The sequence below is a fragment of the Salmo salar genome, unplaced genomic scaffold (assembly GCF_965601325.2).
Source record: "Salmo salar unplaced genomic scaffold, fSalSal1 ptg000005l, whole genome shotgun sequence".
NCBI lineage: Eukaryota > Metazoa > Chordata > Actinopteri > Salmoniformes > Salmonidae > Salmo > Salmo salar.
Genome location: NW_027675309.1, coordinates 536,030 through 562,500, shown reverse-complemented (window position 1 = coordinate 562,500; position 26,471 = coordinate 536,030). Strand labels below are relative to the sequence as shown.

Sequence of the window (26,471 nt, the reverse complement as noted above, 5' to 3'; positions counted from 1 at the left end):
ATACCTGAGCTGGTTAAACTGTAGTAGGGTCCACATAGATACTAGTCGTGCTGGTGTAGTCTATAGCTGAGCTGGTTAAACTGTAGTAGGGTCCACATAGATACTAGTCATGCTGGTGTAGTCTATAGCTGAGCTGGTTAAACTGTAGTAGGGTCCACATAGATACTAGTCGTGCTGGTGTAGTCTATAGCTGAGCTGGTTAAACTGTAGTAGGGTCCACATAGATACTAGTCGTGCTGGTGTAGTCTATAGCTGAGCTGGTTAAACTGTAGTAGGGTCCACATAGATATTAGTCGTGCTGGTGTAGTCTATAGCTGAGCTGATTAAACTGTAGTAGGGTCCACATAGATACTAGTCGTGCTGGTGTAGTCTATAGCTGAGCTGGTTAAACTGTAGTAGGGTCCACATAGATACTAGTTGTGCTGGTGTAGTCTATAGCTGAGCTGGTTAAACTGTAGTAGGGTCCACATAGATACTAGTAATGCTGGTGTAGTCTATAGCTGAGCTGGTTAAACTGTAGTAGGGTCCACATAGATACTAGTCATGCTGGTGTAGTCTATAGCTGAGCTGGTTAAACTGTAGTAGGGTCCACATAGATACTAGTCACGCTGGTGTAGTCTATAGCTGAGCTGGTTAAACTGTAGTAGGGTCCTCATAGATACTAGTCGTGCTGGTGTAGTCTATAGCTGAGCTGGTTAAACTGTAGTAGGGTCCACATAGATACTAGTCGTGCTGGTTTAGTCTATAGCTGAGCTGGTTAAACTGTAGTAGGGTCCACATAGATACTAGTCATGCTGGTGTAGTCTATAGCTGAGCTGGTTAAACTGTAGTAGGGTCCACATAGATACTAGTCACGCTGGTGTAGTCTATAGCTGAGCTGGTTAAACTGTAGTAGGGTCCACATAGATACTAGTCACGCTGGTGTAGTCTATAGCTGAGCTGGTTAAACTGTAGTAGGGTCCACATAGATACTAGTCACGCTGGTGTAGTCTATAGCTGAGCTGGTTAAACTGTAGTAGGGTCCACATAGATACTAGTAACGCTGGTGTAGTCTATAGCTGAGCTGGTTAAACTGTAGTAGGGTCCACATAGATACTAGTCACGCTGGTGTAGTCTATAGCTGAGCTGGTTAAACTGTAGTAGGGTCCACATAGATACTAGTCACGCTGGTGTAGTCTATAGCTGAGCTGGTTAAACTGTAGTAGGGTCCACATAGATACTAGTCACGCTGGTGTAGTCTATAGCTGAGCTGGTTAAACTGTAGTAGGGTCCACATAGATACTAGTCACGCTGGTGTAGTCTATAGCTGAGCTGGTTAAACTGTAGTAGGGTCCACATAGATACTAGTCACGCTGGTGTAGTCTATAGCTGAGCTGGTTAAACTGTAGTAGGGTCCACATAGATACTAGTCACGCTGGTGTAGTCTATAGCTGAGCTGGTTAAACTGTAGTAGGGTCCACATAGATACTAGTCACGCTGGTGTAGTCTATAGCTGAGCTGGTTAAACTGTAGTAGTGTCCACATAGATACTAGTCACGCTGGTGTAGTCTATAGCTGAGCTGGTTAAACTGTAGTAGGATCCACATAGATACTAGTCATGCTGGTGTAGTCTATATCTGAGCTGGTTAAACTGTAGTAGGGTCCACATAGATACTAGTCATGCTGGTGTAGTCTATAGCTGAGCTGGTTAAACTGTAGTAGGGTCCACATAGTTACTAGTCATGCTGGTGTAGTCTATAGCTGAGCTGGTTAAACTGTAGTAGGGTCCACATAGATACTAGTCATGCTGGTGGTGATGGTCCCCAGATGTGATGATTTATTCTGCTCTGTTTTATGAACAATCCTTATTTTCTGACTGATTTGAATTTGAAGAGATTTAAGGTTTTCATATTTGATAAAATACAATGTCCATTTGCATGAATCATGATGTCTGGTGTTGATGTAACAACAGGTGGTCTTTTTAATCCACTATCCAGAGTCAGGAACAGATGAAGTTAGGTCTGCTACTGTTCAGTGATTAAATATATATACTTCTGTGAATATATGAACCATTTCCTTCAAAAAATAAACTGCTCACATTCTGGAGATAAACTTTGTAAGGACTGTGTGTGTGTTTTTGTGTAAATAGTTTCTGAAAAAAGTGTGTCCAGCTCAAACGCTGATTGTTGTTCTAAATGAGCGTTCTAAATGAGGGTTCTAAAAGAGCGTTCTAAATGAGCGTTCTAAATGAGGGTTCTAAAAGAGCGTTCTAACACAGGGTTCTAAACAAGGGTTCTAAATGTGTGTTCTAAATTGAGAGGTAGCCTGACTGCCATTAGGTACCGAGATGAGATCCTCAGACCCCTTGTGAGACGCCAGGACAGCGGAGTCAATCACCACCTTCCGGAGACACCTGAAACCCCACCTCTTCAAGGAATACCTGGGATAGGATAAAGTAATCCTTCTAACCCCCCCCCTTAAAAGATTTAGATGCACTATTGTAAAGTGGTTGTTCCACTGGATATTATAGGTGAATGCACCAATTTGTAAGTCGCTCTGGATAAGAGCGTCTGCTAAATGACTAAAATGTAAATGTAAAAAAATGAGACCATATGCTGGTGCGGTTGGCCCTGGGTTCTTCCTAATGCAAGACAATGCTAGACCTCATGTGGCTGGAGTGTGTCAGCAGTTCCTGCAAGAGGAAGGCATTGATGCTATGGACTGGCCCGCCCGTTCCCCAGACCTGAATCCAATTGAGCACCTCTGGGACATCATGTCTCGCTCCATCCACCAACGCCACATTGCACCACAGACTGTCCAGGAGTTGGCGGATGCTTTAGTCCAGGTCTGGGAGGAGATCCCTCAGGAGACCATCCGCCACCTCATCAGGAGCATGCCCAGGCATTGTAAGGAGGTCATACAGGCACGTGGAGGCCACACACACTACTGAGCCTCATTTTGACTTGTTTTAAGGACATTACATCAAAGTTGGATCAGCCTGTAGTGTGGTTTTCCACTTTAATTTTTAGTGTGACTCCAAATCCAGACCTCCATGGGTTGATAAATTGCATTTCCATTGATTATTTTTGTGTGATTTTGTTGTCAGCACATTCAACTATGTAAAGAAAAAAGTATTTAATAAGATTATTTATTTCATTCAGATCTAGGATGTGTTGTTTAAGTGTTCCCTTTATTTTTTTGAGCAGTGTGTGTATATATATATATATATATATATATATATATATATATATATATATATATATATATATATATATATATAGCACAATACAATCATCCTAACCGGAAAGATGTACGCTACATTTGTCGTAGCGCTAACTGAAGAAAGATTGACCCAACACAAGCAGTCATATTTTCTAACTCTCGGCTGGCGTGAACTACAATATGAATTAGCTAATAGCAATTACTATGTATAATTAATCACATCACGGGGTGAGCTCACCATTGATCGAAATAATTAGGTAAAACACTTTCTAGAAATCGACAGTAATCCGACGATTAGTTTCAGCGATCAGCCATGCATTTTTTCCCCTCACAGAAACCGAAGAAAAATAAAAGACAAGATGAGTTTGGTCTGTTTATAGTGTTGAAGGGGTGTGTCATCTACCGTCGTTCACATCCCACCATTCATTTCCGGAAGTCCTCAAAAAATGAGTGAACTCTTACTCACCTCATTTTGTTATAACATCTTTGGTCAAACGGATGATTACGTGAAACCCAGAATGCATTGTATGTCAACAAACATGGCTCCATACACATAGCTGGAATTAGCTTAGCTCATCATAATCAGTATAACCTTCAAATAAGTATTTTACACACATAATATGTGCCCATTACAATCTATGCAAGAATCGGAATGCATGATTTGTCACCCAGAATTGAAAACATGTGAATAAAACAATAAATACACAAATAATTACCTCACAAAACATTTTCTGATGGTGATTTATTGATACAAGTGACGCATGCCGGCAGTCAATCACGTCCCCTCTCACTCTGAGCCATTCAGTGTTGTTGTTTATGTATGTAGCTAGTGAGCTAAGCTGTAGCATTAGCAATGTCTTTCAAAAGGAGACAACTCACAAATGTGGAAATTCTGGAGATTTTTTTAAAAATTCTGACAATGAGTCTGAAAGTCAGGAATCAGATTCTGACAGTGAGGAGCTGCCCCCCCCCCCCCCCCCCCCCCCAACCTTGTAGCCATTGAGAACCCTGAATCTGAGGTTCCCTTGTCCACTGACCAAGTACCAGGTCCCTTTGAAGATGCTGGTGGTGATGGAGGGAGACCGACAGTGGATGAAGTACAGGAGTTCTGTGGTAGCTGGAAGGCCACCAGTCATTTCACCCCTCCTGGCCCTGCTGTTTGTTTTGATGAGTCCCAGTCTGGAGTCCATTTCCATCTGAGGCAGAGTGCTTCAAGTTGTTTCTGACAGAGGAGCTGGTGGGAAACATAGTACAGGAGACCAATCGCTATGCCTTGGAGCTACAGGAGAAGAGAGAGCCAGGAGTGAGGGGGAAACTCGCTAAATGGGTGACAACCACAATTAGTGAAATGTATACCTTCCTGGTGACAGTCCTCCTCATGGGGATAGTAAAGAAGAACTCCCTAAGAGAATACTGGAGCACAGATCCTATGTTTGCAACTCCCTTCTTTGCCACCCTCTTTTCCCAAGACCGCTTCCTAATTCTGCTGCGATGCCTGCATTTCGTCAACAATGCTACTGCCATCCTAAGTGACCCGTTATACAAAATAAGAATTGTTCTTATCAGCCTGACTAGGGCTGGGCGATATATCGATATAAAAAATATATCGATATATATTTTAAATGTGATATGAAATTAGACCATTTCGCATATATCTATATAGTTGAAATTTGCGCTTTGATTCTTGCTCCAAGCAAGCTGCAGACCCGGAGCTCTCTGCGCTGCTCCCCGCGCCTCCTATTTCATGCACAGAGGGCGGAGGGGCAGGAACAGACACTTCAACAAACATGGAGGAAGAAACAGCGTCTGCGGAGCGTTTTGACGAGGAATTGGTTAGTAAAAGAAAAAGCATTGGCTCAGTAATTTGGAGATGGTTCGGATTCAAAGTATCAGATGAGCAACAAAATCACGTTATATGTAGGCAGTGCCATAAAAAAAGTTACAGCCAGGGGTGGAAGCACTACCAATCTTTTTCACCACCTAAAACAGTGGCACAAACTGCAATACGAAGAGTGTGTGAAACTGCGCGCTGCAGAAGCCCCAGCCGCAAGCCGTCGACAACCCGAAAAAGCTCCAGCCCCGAAACAAAGCTCACTGCAAACTTCATTTTCCCGCAGTGTGCCTTTATGAAAAGAAAATTGGCAAGTGGTGTACTATAACTACAGCGGTGTCCTATCACATTGCTAAAGATATGGTCCCTGTTGCAACTGTGGAACAAGTCGGATTCAAAAAAGCTACTGAAAACTATGGACCCGAGATATGAGCTTCCCAACTACTTTACACGAGAAGCACTGCCACAAATGTCCACTGAAGTCAGGCAGAGCCTTGCTGACCGGCTCGCTAACGGGACCCATTTTGGCGTTGACCAGCGATATGTGGTCGAGCAGGACAATGTGAGCCTTTACATGAAGCGTGACATGTTCACTTCATTCAACGACTGGGGGAGATGAAAACAGCGTCGTGTCTCCAAAACAAGTTATTTCCCCCCAGGATCACACCGGTGAGCATATAGCTGAGGCCTCGCAGGACGCAAGCTGGGAAACTCCAAGAAAAGCATCCGGTTGCTAAAACAACCGCCAACGGGAGCGACGTCGTCAGAGCGGTGGAGCTGAACGATGAGGATGCAGTGCTTCGGTCAGACTACACTTGGCTATTGGGGAGTGCAGTGTTTTATTAAGGAGTATTCACATATTTTACTTTAAAGAAAAAACATTAAAATATTAGTTTTTTATTATTTTTCCTTTGTGTCTGTCTGCAACTTTTTTGTTTTATGCTGCTGTCTTGGCCAAAAATGGATTAATAAAACACAAAACATAAAGTGCTAAAAGTAAAATCACTTACAATACAGGATGGTAGATTTCAGAACCATATTTATTAGGTTATTGGATAAGAATTAGTGATGCATTGATGTGTTTACCACTTTAATGTTACAGCTGGTAAAGGTGAGGTAATTATGACTTTAAAATGCTGGTTAGCCTGTTGATATCATCAAGGTAACATATTTAGTTATTATGATAGACTATAGTTTTTTCTCTGGATTGAAGAGCCAACTGCAAAGTAACTAGAAACTAATGTTGACACGTAGGTAGGCCTAAACATTGTGGAGTTTTTAGTGGAGTAGAAATATGAAGTAGCATTAAATACTAAGCATAAATACTAAGAACAACAACAAGAACGAAACATCAGTAAATGTACATACAGTATAGTCATCATTTATAAATTATACACAAATAATAATACATAAAAATCACTTGCAGGATTAAAATTCACAAAATAAATGAATATAATATTTGATATTTATGATTAGGACTGGCGTTGATTAAAAAAAATAAACTATGAAACAAGAAAATATTAATGTAGAATATTTCTAAAGCTTGATTTTGGAAAGCACTTAGTTGTATAAGTGTGTTAAAGTGAAAACAGAGTCAAATTTCTCGCATAAGCGAGAAGTCTCGCATCTTGCTGAAGTCCAGATTCAGCTGGGTCTGCCAAGTCACCAACTCATAACCGAGTCTGCCACACGCTGGGGATCAAGGCAGCAGATGATAGAGAGAGTCCTGGAGCAGGAAGGAGCACTGGCCAAAGTCCTGTCTAATGACAAAAAGACCAGGCACCTTGTCCCTACCTGGCAGGACTTAGAGGTCCTAGAAGCAGTCCAAAAGGTCCTGAAACCTCTCCAGGACTTTACCGATGCTTTGTCAGGTGAGGAGTACGTCACTCTATCATATGTAAAACCTGTGCTGCACCTTTTTAGCGAGCTTTGCAAATCGATCAAGACCAGCATTGTTGAGTACCTCAACCGCAAGTATTCTGACCCAGCCACTACTGACCTATTGGAGATGGCTTCATTTGTGGATCCACGCTTCAGGGCCACCTATATCCCAAGTGAAAAAGTTGATGCATTGAAGCACAGAGCTGTCTTGGAGGTGGAGACGCTACTGGCTGATCAGAGCAGCTGTCAACCGCCTTACCTACGTGTGCCAACTGTGCCTGAGCCTGCAGATGGAGAAGCAGCAGTGGCACCAAAAGCTAAGACACTGGCAAGCTTCTTCAAGCAGCGCACAGCCACCACCACTGCGCCACCAACCAAGAGGGAGGCTATTGAAAATGAACTGTCAAGTTACTTGCAGTCAGCAAGTGTGGAGAGTGACACTGATCCCCTCAAGTGGTGGAAGGATCATGAAGTTGTCTTTCCAGCTCTGAGCCACCTGGCAAAAAAGTATCTCTTGCTACCAGCTACCAGTTCACCCTCCGAAAGGGTTTTCAGCTGCAGTGGCAATATCGTGACCTGCCACAGAGCATCTCTGAAGCCGGATGCCGTTGACAGGCTGGTGTTTCTCGCACAAAATCTTTAAACGAAGGAGGACACGCTTGTCTTCTAATGTCTACCTCAAGACAGCATTACTGTTTATCAAAGTAAAAAAAGAGGGGGAAAATGTTTATTGAGTTGATAGTCTGTTTGTTGTGCAACTGGTTGAGGCTGTTCAGATAAGAAATTGAGTTAACCTCTTGGGGCTAGGTGGGACGCTAGCGTGCCACCCGTGGTGCACTCCATCAACAGCAGGTGCATTTCAAGAGCGGCAAATTTGAATCCAAATAAATGTCAAAATTCAAATTTTTCAAAAATACAACTATGTTACACCATTTGAAAGATAAACATCTCCTTAATCTAACCACGTTTTACGATTTCAAAAAGGTTTTACGGCGAAAGCATAAATTTAGAGTATGTTAGGACAGTACATTTACAAGAGTTGTGTGTAATGTTTTGTCAAGTCAAAGACAGGGTCACCAAAACCATAAAACCAGCTAAAATGATGCACTAACCTTTTACAATCTCCATCAGATGACACTCCTAGGACATTATGTTAGACAATGCATGCATTTTTAGTTCTATCAAGTTCATATTTATATCCAAAAACAGCGTTTTACTATGGCATTGATGTTGAGGAAATCGTTTCCCTCCAATAACCGGCAGTCAAGTCAGCGTAACAAATTAAATAATTAAAATTAGAAAACATTGGTAAAATATTATATTGTCATTTAAAGAATTATAGATTTACATCTCTTGAACGCAATCAACTTGCCAGATTTAAAAATAACCTTACTGGGAAATCACACTTTGCAATAATCTGAGCACTGCGCCCAGAAAAATACGCGTTGCGATACAGACTAGACGTCATGTTGGGGAGATCTAAAATCGAAAATACTATGTAAATAATCCATTACCTTTGATTCTCTTCATCAGATGTCACTTCCAGGTATCACAGGTCCATAACGAATGTAGTTTTGTTCAAAAAAGCTCATCATTTATGTCCAAAAATCTCCGTCTCGTTAGCACATGATGTAAGCCAGCCGGACTTCTCGTCATGAACGAGGGGAAAAAATATATTTCCGTTCGTTCAAACATGTCAAACGTTGTATAGCATAAATCATTAGGGCCTTTTTTAACCAGAACATGAATAATATTCAAGGTGGACGAATGCATACTCTTTTATAACGTATTGGAACGAGGGTACCCAACATGAACTCGCGCGCAAGGTGTCTAATGGGCCATCATCGTTCCATGGCTCTTGTTCGGTCAGATCTCCCTCCAGAAGACTCAAAACACTTTGTAAAGGCTGGTGACATCTAGTGGAAGCAATAGGAAGTGCCAAAATATTCCTAAACCCCTGTGTTTTTCAATGGGATAGGTTTAAAGTCAATACAACACATCAGGTATCCACTTCCTGTCAGAAAATGTCTCAGGGTTTTGCCTGCCAAATGAGTTCTGTTATACTCACAGACACCATTCAAACAGTTTTGGAAACTTTAGAGTGTTTTCTATCCATATATAATAAGTATATGCATATTCTAGTTACTGGGTAGGATTAGTAACCAGATTAAATCGGGTACATTTTTTTTATCCAGACGTGCAAATGCTGCCCCCTAGACCCAACAGGTTAACAAAAAGCAAATGCTAATCTCAGGCTGATGTTTAAAACACATTTTCTCAAACTGAGCACTTTATTTTGTTCTTTATTTATATATAATTGCTGCCCTTACTAGGGTTTGTCATATTTTAGTATTTTGTAATGTTCGTTATTTGCATCTGTGGATTTGTTAGAAAGGAGAAGAAATCTGTAATTTGATTTTAATAAGCCATTTAAAGTTGTCAAACTAAAAAAAAAGTTGACTTTTCTCATAAATATATATAATATTTATTTCAGAAAAAGATAGGCCTATTTTATTTTATAGGCTATTTTTTAATAAGATATTTGTATTTATTTAAATGTGCACCTTATGGAGCTTTGATTTTGAAAAAAAAAGGTCGTCCTGTTGTTCTACAGTGTTTATGTTTACATGTTATTGTTATTTGAACAGCTGAGCATTTAATCTGAACCAGGTGAAGAGCCCTGTTTATTGTTTATTCATTTGATTTTTCAACTGTTCACTGTTCACTAAAACTACTTGAGACATGTCATATCTGGCTTTGACTTTGACTGAACATTTGCTCTCACTTTGCAGAAAAAATATCAGGATATAATCTTATATCGATATTCAGCCTAAATATATCACACACAGGAATACACACTGAGCCTGCACTTGCATGTTTTGCTCACCTCATTCTTAAAAAAAACTAGGTTTGAGTTGTGGTATCCACTCAGATTAAAGGTGGGTTCATCTGCTCTGTTCCCCAAGTGTGGTCTCCCTCAGATCCCAAGTTAGAGGGATCCCTCGTGCACCATTTACCCAGGTCACCAGGAGCCAGGTCATTTACCCAGGTCACCAGGAGCCAGGTCATTTACCCAGGTCGTCAGGAGTCAGGTCATTTACCCAGGTCGTCAGGAGCCAGGTCATTTACCCAGGTCGTCAGGAGTCAGGTCATTTACCCAGGTCGTCAGGTCATTTACCCAGGTCGTCAGGACCCAGGTCATTTACCCAGGTCGTCAGGAACCAGGTCATTTACCCAGGTCGTCAGGAGCCAGGTCATTTACCCAGGTCGTCAGGAGCCAGGTCATTTACCCAGGTTGTCAGGTCATTTACCCAGGTCATCAGGAGCCAGGTCATTTACCCAGGTCGTCAGGAGTCAGGTCATTTACCCAGGTCATCAGGAGTCAGGTCATTTACCCAGGTCGTCAGGTCATTTACCCAGGTCGTCAGGAGTCAGGTCATTTACCCAGGTCGTCAGGAGTCAGGTCATTTACCCAGGTCGTCAGGAGTCAGGTCATCAGGAGTCAGGTCATTTACCCAGGTCGTCAGGAGCCAGGTCATTTACCCAGGTCGTCAGGAGCCAGGTCATTTACCCAGGTCGTCAGGAGCCAGGTCATTTACCCAGGTCATCAGGAGTCAGGTCATTTACCCAGGTTGTCAGGTCATTTACCCAGGTCATCAGGAGCCAGGTCATTTACCCAGGTCATCAGGAGCCAGGTCATTTACCCAGGTCGTCAGGAGCCAGGTAATTTACCCAGGTCGTCAGGAGGCAGGCCATTTACCCAGGTCGTCAGGAGCCAGGTCATTTACCCAGGTCATCAGGAGCCAGGTCATTTACCCAGGTCGTCAGGAGCCAGGTCATTTACCCAGGTCGTCAGGAGCCAGGTCATTTAGCCAGGTTGTCAGGAGCCAGGTCATTTACCCAGGTCGTCAGGAGCCAGGTCATTTACCCAGGTCATCAGGAGTCAGGTCATTTACCCAGGTCGTCAGGAGCCAGGTCCTTTACCCAGGTCATCAGGAGCCAGGTCATTTACCCAGGTCATCAGGAGCCAGGTCATCAGGAGTCAGGTCATTTACCCAGGTCGTCAGGAGCCAGGTCATTTACCCAGGTCATCAGGAGTCAGGTCATTTACCCAGGTCGTCAGGAGCCAGGTCATTTACCCAGGTCATCAGGAGTCAGGTCATTTACCCAGGTCGTCAGGTCATTTACCCAGGTCGTCAGGAGTCAGGTCATTTACCCAGGTCGTCAGGAGTCAGGTCATTTACCCAGGTCGTCAGGAGTCAGGTCATCAGGAGTCAGGTCATTTACCCAGGTCGTCAGGAGCCAGGTCATTTACCCAGGTCGTCAGGAGCCAGGTCATTTACCCAGGTCGTCAGGAGCCAGGTCATTTACCCAGGTCATCAGGAGTCAGGTCATTTACCCAGGTTGTCAGGTCATTTACCCAGGTCGTCAGGAGCCAGGTCATTTACCCAGGTCATCAGGAGCCAGGTCATTTACCCAGGTCGTCAGGAGCCAGGTAATTTACCCAGGTCGTCAGGAGCCAGGCCATTTACCCAGGTCGTCAGGAGCCAGGTCATTTACCCAGGTCATCAGGAGCCAGGTCATTTACCCAGGTCGTCAGGAGCCAGGTCATTTACCCTGGTCGTCAGGAGCCAGGTCATTTACCCAGGTCGTCAGGAGCCAGGTCATTTACCCAGGTCGTCAGGAGCCAGGTCATTTACCCAGGTCGTCAGGAGCCAGGTCATTTACCCAGGTCGTCAGGAGTCAGGTCATTTACCCCGGGCGTCAGTTCATTTACCCAGGTCGTCAGGAGCCAGGTCATTTACCCAGGTCATCAGGAGCCAGGTCATTTACCCAGGTCATCAGGAGCCAGGTCATTTACCCAGGTCGTCAGGAGCCAGGCCATTTACCCAGGTCGTCAGGAGCCAGGTCATTTACCCAGGTCGTCAGGAGCCAGGTCATTTACCCAGGTCGTCAGGAGCCAGGTCATTTACCCAGGTCGTCAGGAGCCAGGTCATTTAGCCAGGTTGTCAGGAGCCAGGTCATTTACCCAGGTCGTCAGGAGCCAGGTCATTTACCCAGGTCGTCAGGAGCCAGGTCATTTACCCAGGTCGTCAGGAGTCAGGTCCTTTACCCAGGTCATCAGGAGCCAGGTCATTTACCCAGGTCATCAGGAGCCAGGTCATCAGGAGTCAGGTCATTTACCCAGGTCGTCAGGAGCCAGGTCATTTACCCAGGTCGTCAGGAGCCAGGTCATTTACCCAGGTCGTCAGGAGCCAGGTCATTTACCCAGGTCATCAGGAGCCAGGTCATTTACCCAGGTCGTCAGGAGCCAGGTCATTTACCCAGGTCATCAGGAGCCAGGTCATTTACCCAGGTCGTCAGTCACCAAGTCAAGATTCACGTTCCCATCGCCAAATGTGGTTGTTAATTTCTTTAATATCAAATGAGACAAACTTATCACACAAGTCAGAGTTATAGTTAAACTAAATCTTTATTCACTTAATAATAAGGGAGCAGGTCAATACAACATACAATTATAAAGTGAATCAATTGAGTGCTCTACGATAATGATGGCTGGTCGACGAATCACTCCCAGATGATTCATTGAGAGCCATGAGACAAAAGTACCAAGGTCTTTTGCACCCCTTTCAACCTACATGACAAACAACAGATGTATAGAACGGGTCACAAGGTTAAGATTTGTATGAAAGATACTTATAATTCTCAGCAGACAGTATCTGCTGCAAAAACAGTACTCTTTGTGTAGAGACCAGGGTCTGGCCCTGAGGTCATCTCTCCCTGGTACCATATAGAACAGAAACATTAACTCATGTTCTGGAATGCGGTCTCTTTAGGTTTTATCACCCAAAAGACATTGTAAATCTCCTGTCAGTGTTTTCTCCCAGAGGCCCATCCTCAGTAGAACACAGACACAATAGTTCTAAGAACCCTCTATTCAGTTGCATAAAACAAACATTTGATGCAATAAAAGTACAATAACATAATCTTGCAATTTTGCTCTCAGTGTCCACTGAAAGTTGACTAGTAACAACAACTGGGACCTAAAAGACACCCACCATGAGACCCACTAAATCTGCCCAAGAAGAGGAAAACAAAAGAAAAACCCACACCAAACTTAAAGACAGGAAGCAAACCAAAAAGGTAGAGCAACTAAAGGTGTTGACTCTCCACATGTATCAAGACAACTGGAGCACTGGGCCAGACACTCTTAACCTCTTGGGGCTAGGTGGGACGCTAGCGTGCCACCTGTGGTGCACTCCATCAACAGCAGGTGCATTTCAAGAGCGGCAAATTTGAATCCAAATAAATGTCAAAATTCAAATTTTTCAAAAATACAACTATGTTACACCATTTGAAAGATAAACATCTCCTTAATCTAACCACGTTTTACGATTTCAAAAAGGTTTTACGGCGAAAGCATAAATTTAGAGTATGTTAGGACAGTACATTTACAAGAGTTGTGTGTAATGTTTTGTCAAGTCAAAGACAGGGTCACCAAAACCATAAAACCAGCTAAAATGATACACTAACCTTTTACAATCTCCATCAGATGACACTCCTAGGACATTATGTTAGACAATGCATGCATTTTTAGTTCTATCAAGTTCATATTTATATACAAAAACAGCGTTTTACTATGGCATTGATGTTGAGGAAATCGTTTCCCTCCAATAACCGGCAGTCAAGTCAGCGTCACAAATTAAATAATTAAAATTAGAAAACATTGGTAAAATATTATATTGTCATTTAAAGAATTATAGATTTACATCTTTTGAACGCAATCAACTTGCCAGATTTAAAAATAACCTTACTGGGAAATCACACTTTGCAATAATCTGAGCACTGTGCCCAGAAAAATACGCGTTGCGATACAGACTAGACGTCATGTTGGGGAGATCTAAAATCGAAAATACTATGTAAATAATCCATTACCTTTGATTCTCTTCATCAGATGTCACTTCCAGGTATCACAGGTCCATAACGAATGTAGTTTTGGTCAAAAAAGCTCATCATTTATGTCCAAAAATCTCCGTCTCGTTAGCACATGATGTAAGCCAGCCGGACTTCTCGTCATGAACGAGGGGGAAAAATATATTTCCGTTCGTTCAAACATGTCAAACGTTGTATAGCATAAATCATTAGGGCCTTTTTTAACCAGAACATGAATAATATTCAAGGTGGACGAATGCATAGCCTTTTATAACGTATTGGAACGAGGGTACCCAACATGAAGTAGCGCGCCAGGTGTCTAATGGGACATCACCGTTCCATGGCTCTTGTTCGGTCAGATCTCCCTCCAGAAGACTCAAAACACTTTGTAAAGGCTGGTGACATCTAGTGGAAGCAATAGGAAGTGCCAAAATATTCCTAAACCCCTGTGTTTTTCAATGGGAGAGGTTTAAAGTCAATACAACACATCAGGTATCCACTTCCTGTCAGAAAATGTCTCAGGGTTTTGCCTGCCAAATGAGTTCTGTTATACTCACAGACACCATTCAAACAGTTTTGGAAACTTTAGAGTGTTTTCTATCCATATATAATAAGTATATGCATATTCTAGTTACTGGGTAGGATTAGTAACCAGATTAAATCGGGTACATTTTTTTTATCCAGACGTGCAAATGCTGCCCCCTAGACCCAACAGGTTAAATAGAACCTGGACCAGCTCAGGTGAAACACCTTCCCACTAACGAGATGGACAAGCCAGCACAGGTGTAATACATACTGACTAACGAGGTGACACCAATCAGTGCGTCCTACGTGCTACATTCCAAACCTCAAAACAAAAATAGAAAAACCAAAGACGGTAACACCTTAAGAGAATGCTTACCAACAACAGAAAAAAACTTCCAATTCACATTATAATCAACTACAATGCTTCACCAATATAAACATGGTATCCACTGGCTGTCAACAATTCAAGACAATATATATACACTTCTAGAACTCTAGTCTTCCTAAAACTCACTAGCTTCTAGAACTCTCATCCCCTTGGAACGAGCCCAAACAAAACTCATCTCCAATAGGTAAAAACATGTAGTCAAAATAAATTGTGATCCATGGCAACGTACTGGCTAAACACAAAACACTCAACTTTTTAACTGCCCACCCTTGAGACAATCAGCAACCAAGTTGTCCTCACCACGGACATGTCTGATTTCAAGAGGAAACTACTGCAATATCCATAGTAACTTTCCACCTCACTGCGGAGCTTCTCTCTCTTTTCAGGGTTCACTAGATAGGCATGTTGTTGGATCGGGGCCCAGTCCCCAATGTCATGCTCTAGTACATTTGGGTTGGGACATCTGAGAATGAACCCTGATATTCTAAAAGCAGGATAACAATGTCAATATAATAGTCAGTTGGTTACATAAATATTTATTACTAAATGTTCCATGAAATGTAAATATGAAATATTTGGTTGCATAGTCTTATTTTCAACAGCTTTTCAATTACATGTTGCTAGGTGGGATATCCCCAATGTCAAAACACAATTTTAACATGTCCAAATCTAAACATAAAATGTGCTATATACACAAACATCTGCCACAATAATCATATTACTTGTATTTTTTAAAACAAGCTCCTTATAAACTGCACAAGCACGAAAAACGCTGTTGTTTTGACAAGTAGCAATAAATCACTGATATCGATTAGGGGGAAAATCAGGTTGTTTGTGCTGTTGAAACTAACACAACTAAAAAAAATATGGAAATGGGAGATATATTTTACCTCACTGGTTAGAGGACAACCTGCAGAAGACAGTCAGCTACATTTTGGAGTGATGCATTTCAATTTAGGGGTCGCTAAACAAAGGAACACAACACTTATTTGTCATAACTCATCGATATCATGTTGAAATCAATTGTTTGACAGAAGGGAGATGAGGTTGCGCGTCCTGTTAAAACTAACAGCTCAAAACCACACAGAATCTGGGAATAATGTGTATATCACTGGTTAGAGGACAACTTGTAGAAAACAGATTGCTACATTTTGAAGTGTTGCATTTTGATTCCAGTGGGTCACCAACGTGGTAAGTATAACACAGCTCTTTTTTTGTTAGTCACTTTTTGTTAAATCTCATAAATAGTAACTCTTTCAATTCAGAGCCTAGATTTTCCCCCTGAGGCTAATATCCATATCATGTTGAAATCAATAGAACAGGGGGCAAACGTTTAGGGTTCTACATTGTGACACTATTAAAATACTCCTTCTACAATGTTAAAACATTCTACATTGTGACATCATTAAAATACTCCTACTACAATGTTAAAACATTCTAAATTGTGACATCATTAAAATACTCCTACTACAATGTTAAAACATTCTACATTGTGACATTATATCATTGATATCATGAAACAACTCCTTCATGTATTTTCTGATGTTTGATCAGATGTCTTTTACCGGAGAATCTCTTGTCACACTGATCACAGCTATAAGGTTTCTCTCCTGTGTGTGTTCTCTGGTGTCGAGTCAGACAGCCAGATGTAGTAAAACTCTTCCCACATTGACCAGAGCTTTAAGGTTTCTCTCCTGTGTCTTCTCTGGTGTCGAGTCAGAGAGCCAGATGCAGCAAAACTCTTCCCACATTGATCACAGCTATAAGATTTCTCTCCTGTGTGTGTACTCTGGTGTAGAGTCAGATGGCTAGATGAAGTAAAACTCTTCCCACATTGAGTACAGCTATAAGGTTTCTCTCCTGTGTGGATTTTCTGGTGTGATATGAGGCTGGTTGAACTAGTAAAACTCTTCCCACATTGACCACAGCTAAAAGATTTCTCTCCTGTGTGGATTCTCTGATGAATTTTAATGCCTGATGAAGAGGTGAATTTCTTCCCACAGTCAGAGGAGCAGTGAGTTCTCTTCCCTGTGGATCTCTGCAGGTGTTTCTTGAGGTGTTTTGATCTGGAGAGACAGCCAGATGTTGTAAAACTCTTCCCACATTGACCACAGCTAGAAGGTTTCTCTCCTGTGTGTGTTTTCTGGTGTAGAGTCAGAGAGCCAGATGCAGCAAAACTCTTCCCACATTGATCACAGCTATATTGTTTCTCTCCTGTGTGTGTTCTCTGGTGTGATATCAGGCTGTCTGGCCGAGTAAAACTCTTCACACATTGATTACAGCTATAAGGTTTCTCTCCTGTGTGTACTCGCTGGTGTCTAGTCAGATGGCAAGATGAAATATAAGTCTTCCCACATTGATCACAACTATAAGGTTTCTCTCCTGTGTGTATTCTCTGGTGTACAGTCAGGTAACTAGATTAAATAAAACTTTTCACACATTGATTACAACTAAAAGATTTCTCTCCTGTGTGTATCCTCTGGTGTGATAACAGGTTGCTTGACTGAGTAAAACTCTTCCCACATTGAGTACAGCTGTATAGTTTCTCTCCTGTGTGTATTCTCTGGTGTAGAGTCAGAGAGAAAGATGTAGTAAAACTCCTCCCACATTGATCACAGCTGTAAGATTTCTCTCCAGTGTGAATTCTCAGGTGTACTTTTAGTGCTTTTAATCTTAAGTAACTCTTCCCACAATCAAAACAGTGGTGAGATTTCTCTCCTGTGTGTGTTCGCTGGTGTATTTTAAGTTCTGATGAAGATTTGCAATGTTTTCCACAGTCAGAGCAGCAGATAGATTTCTTCCCTGTGGGTCTCTGCTGGTGTTTCTTGAGGTGATAGAATCTGGACAGACTCTTCTCTGACTCGTTAGCATCATGATGTTGAGGATCCCCAGAGGATCCATGATAGTAACGTCTCTCTCCTGTGTGAACAAGTCAGACAGATAGTTAAAGGCTCACAACAGCAGAAATCCACTGAAAAAGGTGATGCCAACAGCGTAGCCATGATACTGTACAACAATTGACGTCTGTAATGAATGTTAAAATTACTTGACAATTGTCTTAACCTGTTGGGTCTAGGGGGCAGCATTTGCACGTCTGGATAAAAAAACTGTACCCGATTTAATCTGGTTACTAATCCTACCCAGTAACTAGAATATGCATATACTTATTATATATGGATAGAAAACACTCTAAAGTTTCCAAAACTGTTTGAATGGTGTCTGTGAGTATAACAGAACTCATTTGGCAGGCAAAACCCTGAGACATTTTCTGACAGGAAGTGGATACCTGATGTGTTGTATTGACTTTAAACCTATCCCATTGAAAAACACAGGGGTTTAGGAATATTTTGGCACTTCCTATTGCTTCCACTAGATGTCACCAGCCTTTACAAAGTGTTTTGAGTCTTCTGGAGGGAGATCTGACCGAACAAGAGCCATGGAACGGTGATGTCCCATTAGACACCTGGCGCGCTACTTCATGTTGGGTACCCTCGTTCCAATACGTTATAAAAGGCTATGCATTCGTCCACCTTGAATATTATTCATGTTCTGGTTAAAAAAGGCCCTAATGATTTATGCTATACAACGTTTGACATGTTTGAACGAACGGAAATATATTTTTTCCCCTCGTTCATGACGAGAAGTCCGGCTGGCTTACATCATGTGCTAACGAGACGGAGATTTTTGGACATAAATGATGAGCTTTTTTGAACAAAACTACATTCGTTATGGACCTGTGATACCTGGAAGTGACATCTGATGAAGAGAATCAAAGGTAATGGATTATTTACATAGTATTTTCGATTTTAGATCTCCCCAACATGACGTCTAGTCTGTATCGCAACGCGTATTTTTCTGGGCACAGTGCTCAGATTATTGCAAAGTGTGATTTCCCAGTAAGGTTATTTTTAAATCTGGCAAGTTGATTGCGTTCAAAAGATGTAAATCTATAATTCTTTAAATGACAATATAATATTTTACCAATGTTTTCTAATTTTAATTATTTAATTTGTGACGCTGACTTGACTGCCGGTTATTGGAGGGAAACGATTTCCTCAACATCAATGCCATAGTAAAACGCTGTTTTTGTATATAAATATGAACTTGATAGAACTAAAAATGCATGCATTGTCTAACATAATGTCCTAGGAGTGTCATCTGATGGAGATTGTAAAAGGTTAGTGTATCATTTTAGCTGGTTTTATGGTTTTGGTGACCCTGTCTTTGACTTGACAAAACATTACACACAACTCTTGTAAATGTACTGTCCTAACATACTCTAAATTTATGCTTTCGCCGTAAAACCTTTTTGAAATCGTAAAACGTGGTTAGATTAAGGAGATGTTTATCTTTCAAATGGTGTAACATAGTTGTATTTTAGAAAAATTTGAATTTTGACATTTATTTGGATTCAAATTTGCCGCTCTTGAAATGCACCTGCTGTTGATGGAGTGCACCACGGGTGGCACGCTAGCGTCCCACCTAGCCCCAAGAGGTTAAGACAGTCAAGTGAGCAACAATAGTCATATTTAGTCTTGTTTTCACATTAGTAGTAACTAGAAATAAGTAAAAGGTGTTGAACTCCTAAGCAGTGTGCCAGGCGACTTTTGTTCTCAAATATAGGCACCTTTCTGTGTTTGCTAAAATTGCGACAAGGGCGATGCACACACAATTTGATTGCAGAAACACCTCCCTGCTAATGCAGAAACCGCTAGTTATGGATGTAGTATATCTGCCTGGAGCAAAAATGGTGAGCAAGTGGCCTAAGCTGTGCCATTAGAGATTCTGGGTTCGCGTCCAAGCTCTGTTGCAGCCGGCCGCGACCGGGAGGCCCATGGGGCGACGCACAATTGGCCCACCGTCGTCCGGGTTAGGGGAGGGTTTGGCCGGCAGGGATATCCTTGTCTCATCGCGCACTAGCGACTCATGTGGCGGGCCGGGCGCAGTGCACACTGACCAGGTCGCCAGGTGTACGGTGTTTCCTCCGACACATTGGTGCTGCTGGCTTCCGGGTTGGATGGGCATTGTGTCAAGAAGCAGCGCGGCTAGGTTGGGTTGTGTTTCGGAGGACGCAGGGCTCTCGACCTTCGCCTCTCCAGAGTCCGTATGGGAGTTGCAGCGATGAGACAAGACTGTAAGTACCAATTGGGGAGAAAAAAGGGGTGAAAAAAATATATATATTTAAAAAATGGTGAGCAAAGATTAGTTTTCACAATGTATTCTGAATATTACAGCACTAGATCAGGAGTGCTACTCAAGGAAACTCACATTAAGCTCTGTGTCTATTCACTAATTCACCACCGTGGGGGAAAACTCAGGGGAGTTCTCATAGGCTGACAGCAAAAATAGCCTCCATTTCCAGGTTGATTATGATTATTATTATCATTTGACACTACTTTGGATTATAATTGAAAGGCTCGTTTGAATGTCCTGATTTAATATAATGTTTGTGTTATTGTCGAAAATGTACTACTTTATATTTAAAAACGACTTCAACCAGTAAAATGATCATTGGCTAGTTTTCCATCAGCCTGACATCAGCCTGACAATGAGGTTTTGTCCACTAAGTGTATGCCAAAATGGTCTATAATCTCACCTAACAATAACATAGACCTACTGTAGGACCCATAACTTCACCTAACAACAACATAGACCTAGGACTATAAATCATTTAATATTTTAGGTGAAACAAGGAGACTAAAATGTCTTTGTCATGACAATTCATAACCTGATCACCAGATAATTTTGTGAATAATCCCACTAGGCTACTCTGTAATGTGTTGTCATTCTAAATGTTCTGAATAAAGGAAAATAGCTCTGTGTGTTGTACAATAGCCTATCCATCAAGGAACAGTTCTCTACACATTATGAGCTAAGTATCTCCATTTCCAAATGGACTAACGAGACCCTACTGTAAATCAAGTAGACAATAACGCATTATAAACATCAATTTGTTAGGGATGTTGGATCCAACGTGGAGCACGGCATAACTGTCTTTACCGGTGTAATGAATGAAGAACTACATTTGACTGGCATGCAGAAAATGATTTCCTGGATCAGCTGATGATAGTTGAACATGTGATTGTAACTAAAAGGCTACAGTATTAAGTATTATGTGTAATTATTTACGAACCGCATTAATTACAGTATCCATTTGGGTGTTGTCAATAAAGTTAAGGTGACTCTCGGTAAGAACCATTGGATTTAGTAAACTGAAATAATTTAGGATTTCTGTGCCCATGAAAACTGTTTTCCCAGCGTAACATAAGGAGACACTAAATGTCACGTAGTTAGAGAGCATTTCAGAGATCTGAATACAAAAAAACTGTCCGACAGCAAGATCCAGTATATAAGTTCATCATATTACAAGCCTAACGTTATGACTATAACTACTGTTCCCTGAAGGAGGGAAACTAGGTACAACATACTATTAAATCCTCATGTTATGACTATAACTACTGTTCCCTGAAGGAGGGAAACTAGGTATAACATACTCTTAAATCCACACGTTATGACTATAACTACTGTTCCCTGAAGGAGGGAAACTAGGTACAACATACTATTAAATCCACACGTTATGACTATAACTACTGTTCCCTGAAGGAGGGAAACTAGGTACAACATATTATTAAATCCTCATGTTATGACTATAACTACTGTTCCCTGAAGGAGGGAAACTAGGTACAACATACTATTAAATCCACACGTTATGACTATAACTGCTGTTCCCTGAAGGAGGGAAACTAGGTACAACATACTATTAAATCCACATGTTATGACTATAATTACTGTTCCCTGAAGGAGGGAAACTAGGTACAACATACTTTTAAATCCACATGTTATGACTATAACTACTGTTCCCTGAAGGAGGGAAACTAGGTACAACATACTATTAAATCCACATGTTATGACTATAACTACTGTTCCCTGAAGGAGGGAAACAAGGTACAACATACTATTAAATCCACACCTCGCTGGAAGCCCCGCATTCCACAGGTGATGAGCGTGAGACTCGGATATATTCCTTAAATGATTTAATCCTTAAATTTAATACCTCACTTCACCGACCCAAGAAGCGGCGGAGCCAAACAAGTGTTGTAACTCGTTCATAACTGGCACGCAGATCGGTAGAAATGGTCAGATAAATTGGCACTTCAAACGGAAATGGAAAAAGTTTGCCTATTTTACCGGAAACTTCAGGAGCATAACGTCAGAATTAACGAAGGCCAGCAGCAGGTGGGGAATTGGTTATTTTCTTCTGGTTATATTGACCTCTGGCTTCCTCAAGTCATTTGTGTGTGTTAATTATTTAATCAAAAACTTGAAGCATCAGTTCAGTTCAAGTTCTGCACATTCAGTTGATTTTATTAAACACATGGGGTGTGTCTATATGAACAAATACACGTCATAAAATTTCAACCAATCAATTGGTAGAAAGAATACAGTAGGTCATGCCAGTAGGTTACAGTAGGTTGTATCTCTCTAGGTCATGCCAGTAGGTTACAGTAGGTTGTAACTCTCTAGGTCATGCCAGTAGGTTACAGTAGGTTGTATCTCTCTAGGTCATGCCAGTAGGCTACAGTAGGTTGTAACTCTCTAGGTCATTCCAGTAGGTTACAGTAGGTTGTAACTCTCTAGGTCATGCCAGTAGGTTACAGTAGGTTGTAACTCTCTAGGTCATGCCAGTAGGTTACAGTAGGTTGTAACACTCTAGGTCATGCCAGTAGGTTACAGTAGGTTGTATCTCTCTAGGTCATGCCAGTAGGCTACAGTAGGTTGTATCTCTGTAGGTCATGCCAGTAGGCTACAGTAGGTTGTAACTCTCTAGGTCATGCCAGTAGGTTACAGTAGGTTGTATCTCTCTAGGTCATGCCAGTAGGTTACAGTAGGTTGTATCTCTCTAGGTCATGCCAGTAGGTTACAGTAGGTTGTATCTCTCTAGGTCATGCCAGTAGGCTACAGTAGGTTGTATCTCTCTAGGTCATGCCAGTAGGTTACAGTTGGTTGTATCCAAGTGGAAACAATTATCAAGCCAATGTGGAAAGTGTTGAATTTGGTCAACAACAAAATGAATGGCTTATTTGCTACGTGAGGTTTACTTGATCTAACAGAAGTTTCGTAATGATTAAGTTGTTACGTGGACACGTGACATACCGACAACTTTGATAAAAACACTATAGGAGTTGTCTTCAGATCGCTATGCATATTCATGCTAGTAGCTAAGCATCTCTCTCCATTGAATACAGGCGGTTGACGACAACAACCCTCATAGAATATAAACAATAGATTACAATAATAAGATGTATCCACCAATCCAAAGACAGGATAGGTGGGAGCGAGACAACCCACAGTGCAGCTTTGTGGACAACGACTCCCCTTGTCAGGATGGAGAGACATCTTGTCAGTATATCCATAATCTTTGGTGTAGCCAACCCAACTCTCACATGGCTCTATTGGGGGTCACGGTGTGTAGTAAAACATCACTACATTAAAATCACTACATGCCGTGGCCCCCCAGTCTGCGGTCAGCAGATAGACCCTCCTCAAATATATATGTTAAGTCACTTTTTGGAAACGGAACGGAGAAAACAAGGGGTAGCTTGTCTCTACGCCGTCTGATTCTAGACATATCAGTCATCATCCCAGGGCCCTCCGTTGAAGAGGTATTGACGAGCCAACTCCGAATATCCAAAGTTAAAAACTAATTGAAGGCGGTACTTACTGGTGTTACTCAGATCTCCTGTCTCCTCCTCTTCATCTTCCAATGTGACAGTAATCTCTCCTTCCTTCTTCACTCCAAAAACAGCATCATCCTCTTGTTTAACTGTAACGTCTTTCTCTTCTTCTTTCACTGTAACAGCCTCACCCTCTACTTCTTGTTTTACTGTAACATCCTCTTCTTCCTTCTCCTCTTTCACGACAATGTTCAGCCCCAGAGCTTCTTTCTCCGTCCAGCAGACCTCCTCTTCTTTAACAGGAGGGGAGTAGTTTAGGGAGCTCATGTTCGGGGATGTTAGCTAGCTAGCTAGCTATCATTAGCGACTAGGCTAATGCTAACTTAACCAGCCAGCTACTATAGCTGACTAATAAAAAATAACGTAATATTAAATTAAATAGGTTAACAAGTAGATACGACAGAAGTGTGTCTAAAACACAGTAGCTAATATAGACCGAAAGCGTATAAATAGCTTGATTCTTTCGGCTATGTTGGCTAGCAAGCTACCGAGGTGGTTGACAAGCTGTTTATGAAGAACCGTCCACTAGATTATACGTCACGCTGCAGCGATGTGCGCCTGAAAGACGCACATCGCCGTCTGCTGACTGGAGGGAAACGCAGTTGAGGATCAGATTTTATTTTCAGACAAAGATTATTTTACATGGATTTAATTAAATAATACTATTATATTGAGACATACAAACACAGGGATGTGTTGGTTGATTAGTGAGAATAAAACATGTTTACCACAGCACATTTAAGGCAGTTTAATTAAGTCAAACAACATCTAAATAAGTAGCCATCTACTATCGGTTGATACTGCTCCTACATGGACTAACAATACATCATGTAGATGTATATAATGAACAGACTAGGTCTATACTGCTCCTACATGGTGTAACAATACATCATGTAGATGTATATAATGAACAGACTAGGTCTATACTGCTCCTACATGGTGTAACAATACATCATGTAGATGTATATAATGAACAGACTAGGTCTATACTGCTGCTACATGGTGTAACAATACATCATGTAGATGTATATAATGAACAGACTAGGTCTATACTGCTCCTACATGGTGTAACAATACATCATGTAGATGTATATAATGAACAGACTAGGTCTATACTGGTTCCAAATAATCCATAGTTATATCCAAATAGCTGCGTTTGGTCTTGCGATCAAGACACTATCCGAAGGGTGAAGCGCCGGCGCGTATCGTGAAAAAAAAATTCAAAATATTCCATTACCGTACTTCGAAGCATGTCAAACGCTGTTTATAATAAATTTATATGCGATTTTTCTCGTAAAATAGCGATAATATTCCGACCGGGTCGACGTTGTTTTTGTTCAAAGACTGAAAATGTAAAATGGACTCTTCACGTGCACACGTGCGCCCGTTTCATTGTTCTCAGATCGACCACTATCCAAATGCGCTACTGTTTTTCAGCCAGGGACTGCAGAGTCATCATTCATAAACAGGTTAAACCGCAGCCGTCGACACAGCAGTTCTTAACCTGTTAGGGCTAGGGGGCAGTATTGACACGGCTGGATAAAAAAACATACCCGATTTAATCTGGTTACCACTCCTACCCAGTAACTAGAATATGCATATACTTATTACATATGGATAGAAAACACCCTACATTTTCTAAAACTGTTTGAATGGTGTCTGTGAGTATAACAGAACTCATTTGGCAGGCAAAACCCTGAGACATTTTCTGACAGGAAGTGGATACCTGATGTGTTGTATTACCTTTAAACCTATCCCATTGAAAAACACAGGGGCTGAGGAATATTTTGGCACTTCCTATTGCTTCCACTAGATGTCACCAGCCTTTACAAAGTGTTTTGAGTCTTCTGGAGGGAGATCTGACCGAACAAGAGCCATGGAACGATGATGGCCCATTAGACACCTGGCGCGCGAGTTCATGTTGGGTACCCTCGTTCCAATACGTTATAAAAGAGTATGCATTCGTCCACCTTGAATATTATTCATGTTCTGGTTAAAAAAGGCCCTAATGATTTATGCTATACAACGTTTGACATGTTTGAACGAACGTAAATATATTTTTTCCCCTCATTCATGACGAGAAGTCCGGCTGGCTTAGATCATGTGCTAACAAGACGGAGATTTTTGGACATAAATGATGAGCTTTTTTGAACAAAACTACATTCGTTATGGACCTGTGATACCTGGAAGTGACATCTGATGAAGAGAATCAAAGGTAATGGATTATTTACATAGTATTTTCGATTTTAGATCTCCCCAACATGACGTCTAGTCTGTATCGCAACGCGTATTTTTCTGGGCGCAGTGCTCAGATTATTGCAAAGTGTGATTTCCCAGTAAGGTTATTTTTAAATCTGGCAAGTTGATTGCGTTCAAGAGATGTAAATCTATAATTCTTTAAATGACAATATAATATTTTACCAATGTTTTCTAATTTTAATTATTTAATTTGTGACGCTGACTTGACTGCCGGTTATTGGAGGGAAACGATTTCCTCAACATCAATGCCATAGTAAAACGCTGTTTTTGGATATAAATATGAACTTGATAGAACTAAAAATGCATGCATTGTCTAACATAATGTCCTAGGAGTGTCATCTGATGGAGATTGTAAAAGGTTAGTGCATCATTTTAGCTGGTTTTATGGTTTTGGTGACCCTGTTTTGAATTGACAAAACATTACACACAACTCTTGTAAATGTACTGTCCTAACATACTCTAAATTTATGCTTTCGCCGTAAAACCTTTTTGAAATCGTAAAACGTGGTTAGATTAAGGAGATGTTTATCTTTCAAAGGGTGTAAAATAGTTGTATGTTTGAAAAATTTGAATTTTGACATTTATTTGGATTCAAATTTGCCGCTCTTGAAATGCACCTGCTGTTGATGGAGTGCACCACGGGTGGCACACTAGCGTCCCACCTAGCCCATAGAGGTTAAAAGAGGAAGTAAACATAGACAAATCTATGTTAAAATTG

At 41.4% G+C, this 26,471-nt stretch overlaps 1 long non-coding RNA gene across 1 annotated transcript in view; it reads left to right on the top strand.

Moving 5' to 3' along the window:
• LOC123735945 (uncharacterized) overlaps nucleotides 1–26,471 on the top strand; it is a 284,243-nt gene that overhangs the window by 162,012 nt on the left and 95,760 nt on the right. The gene's annotated exons all lie outside the window — the stretch shown is intronic.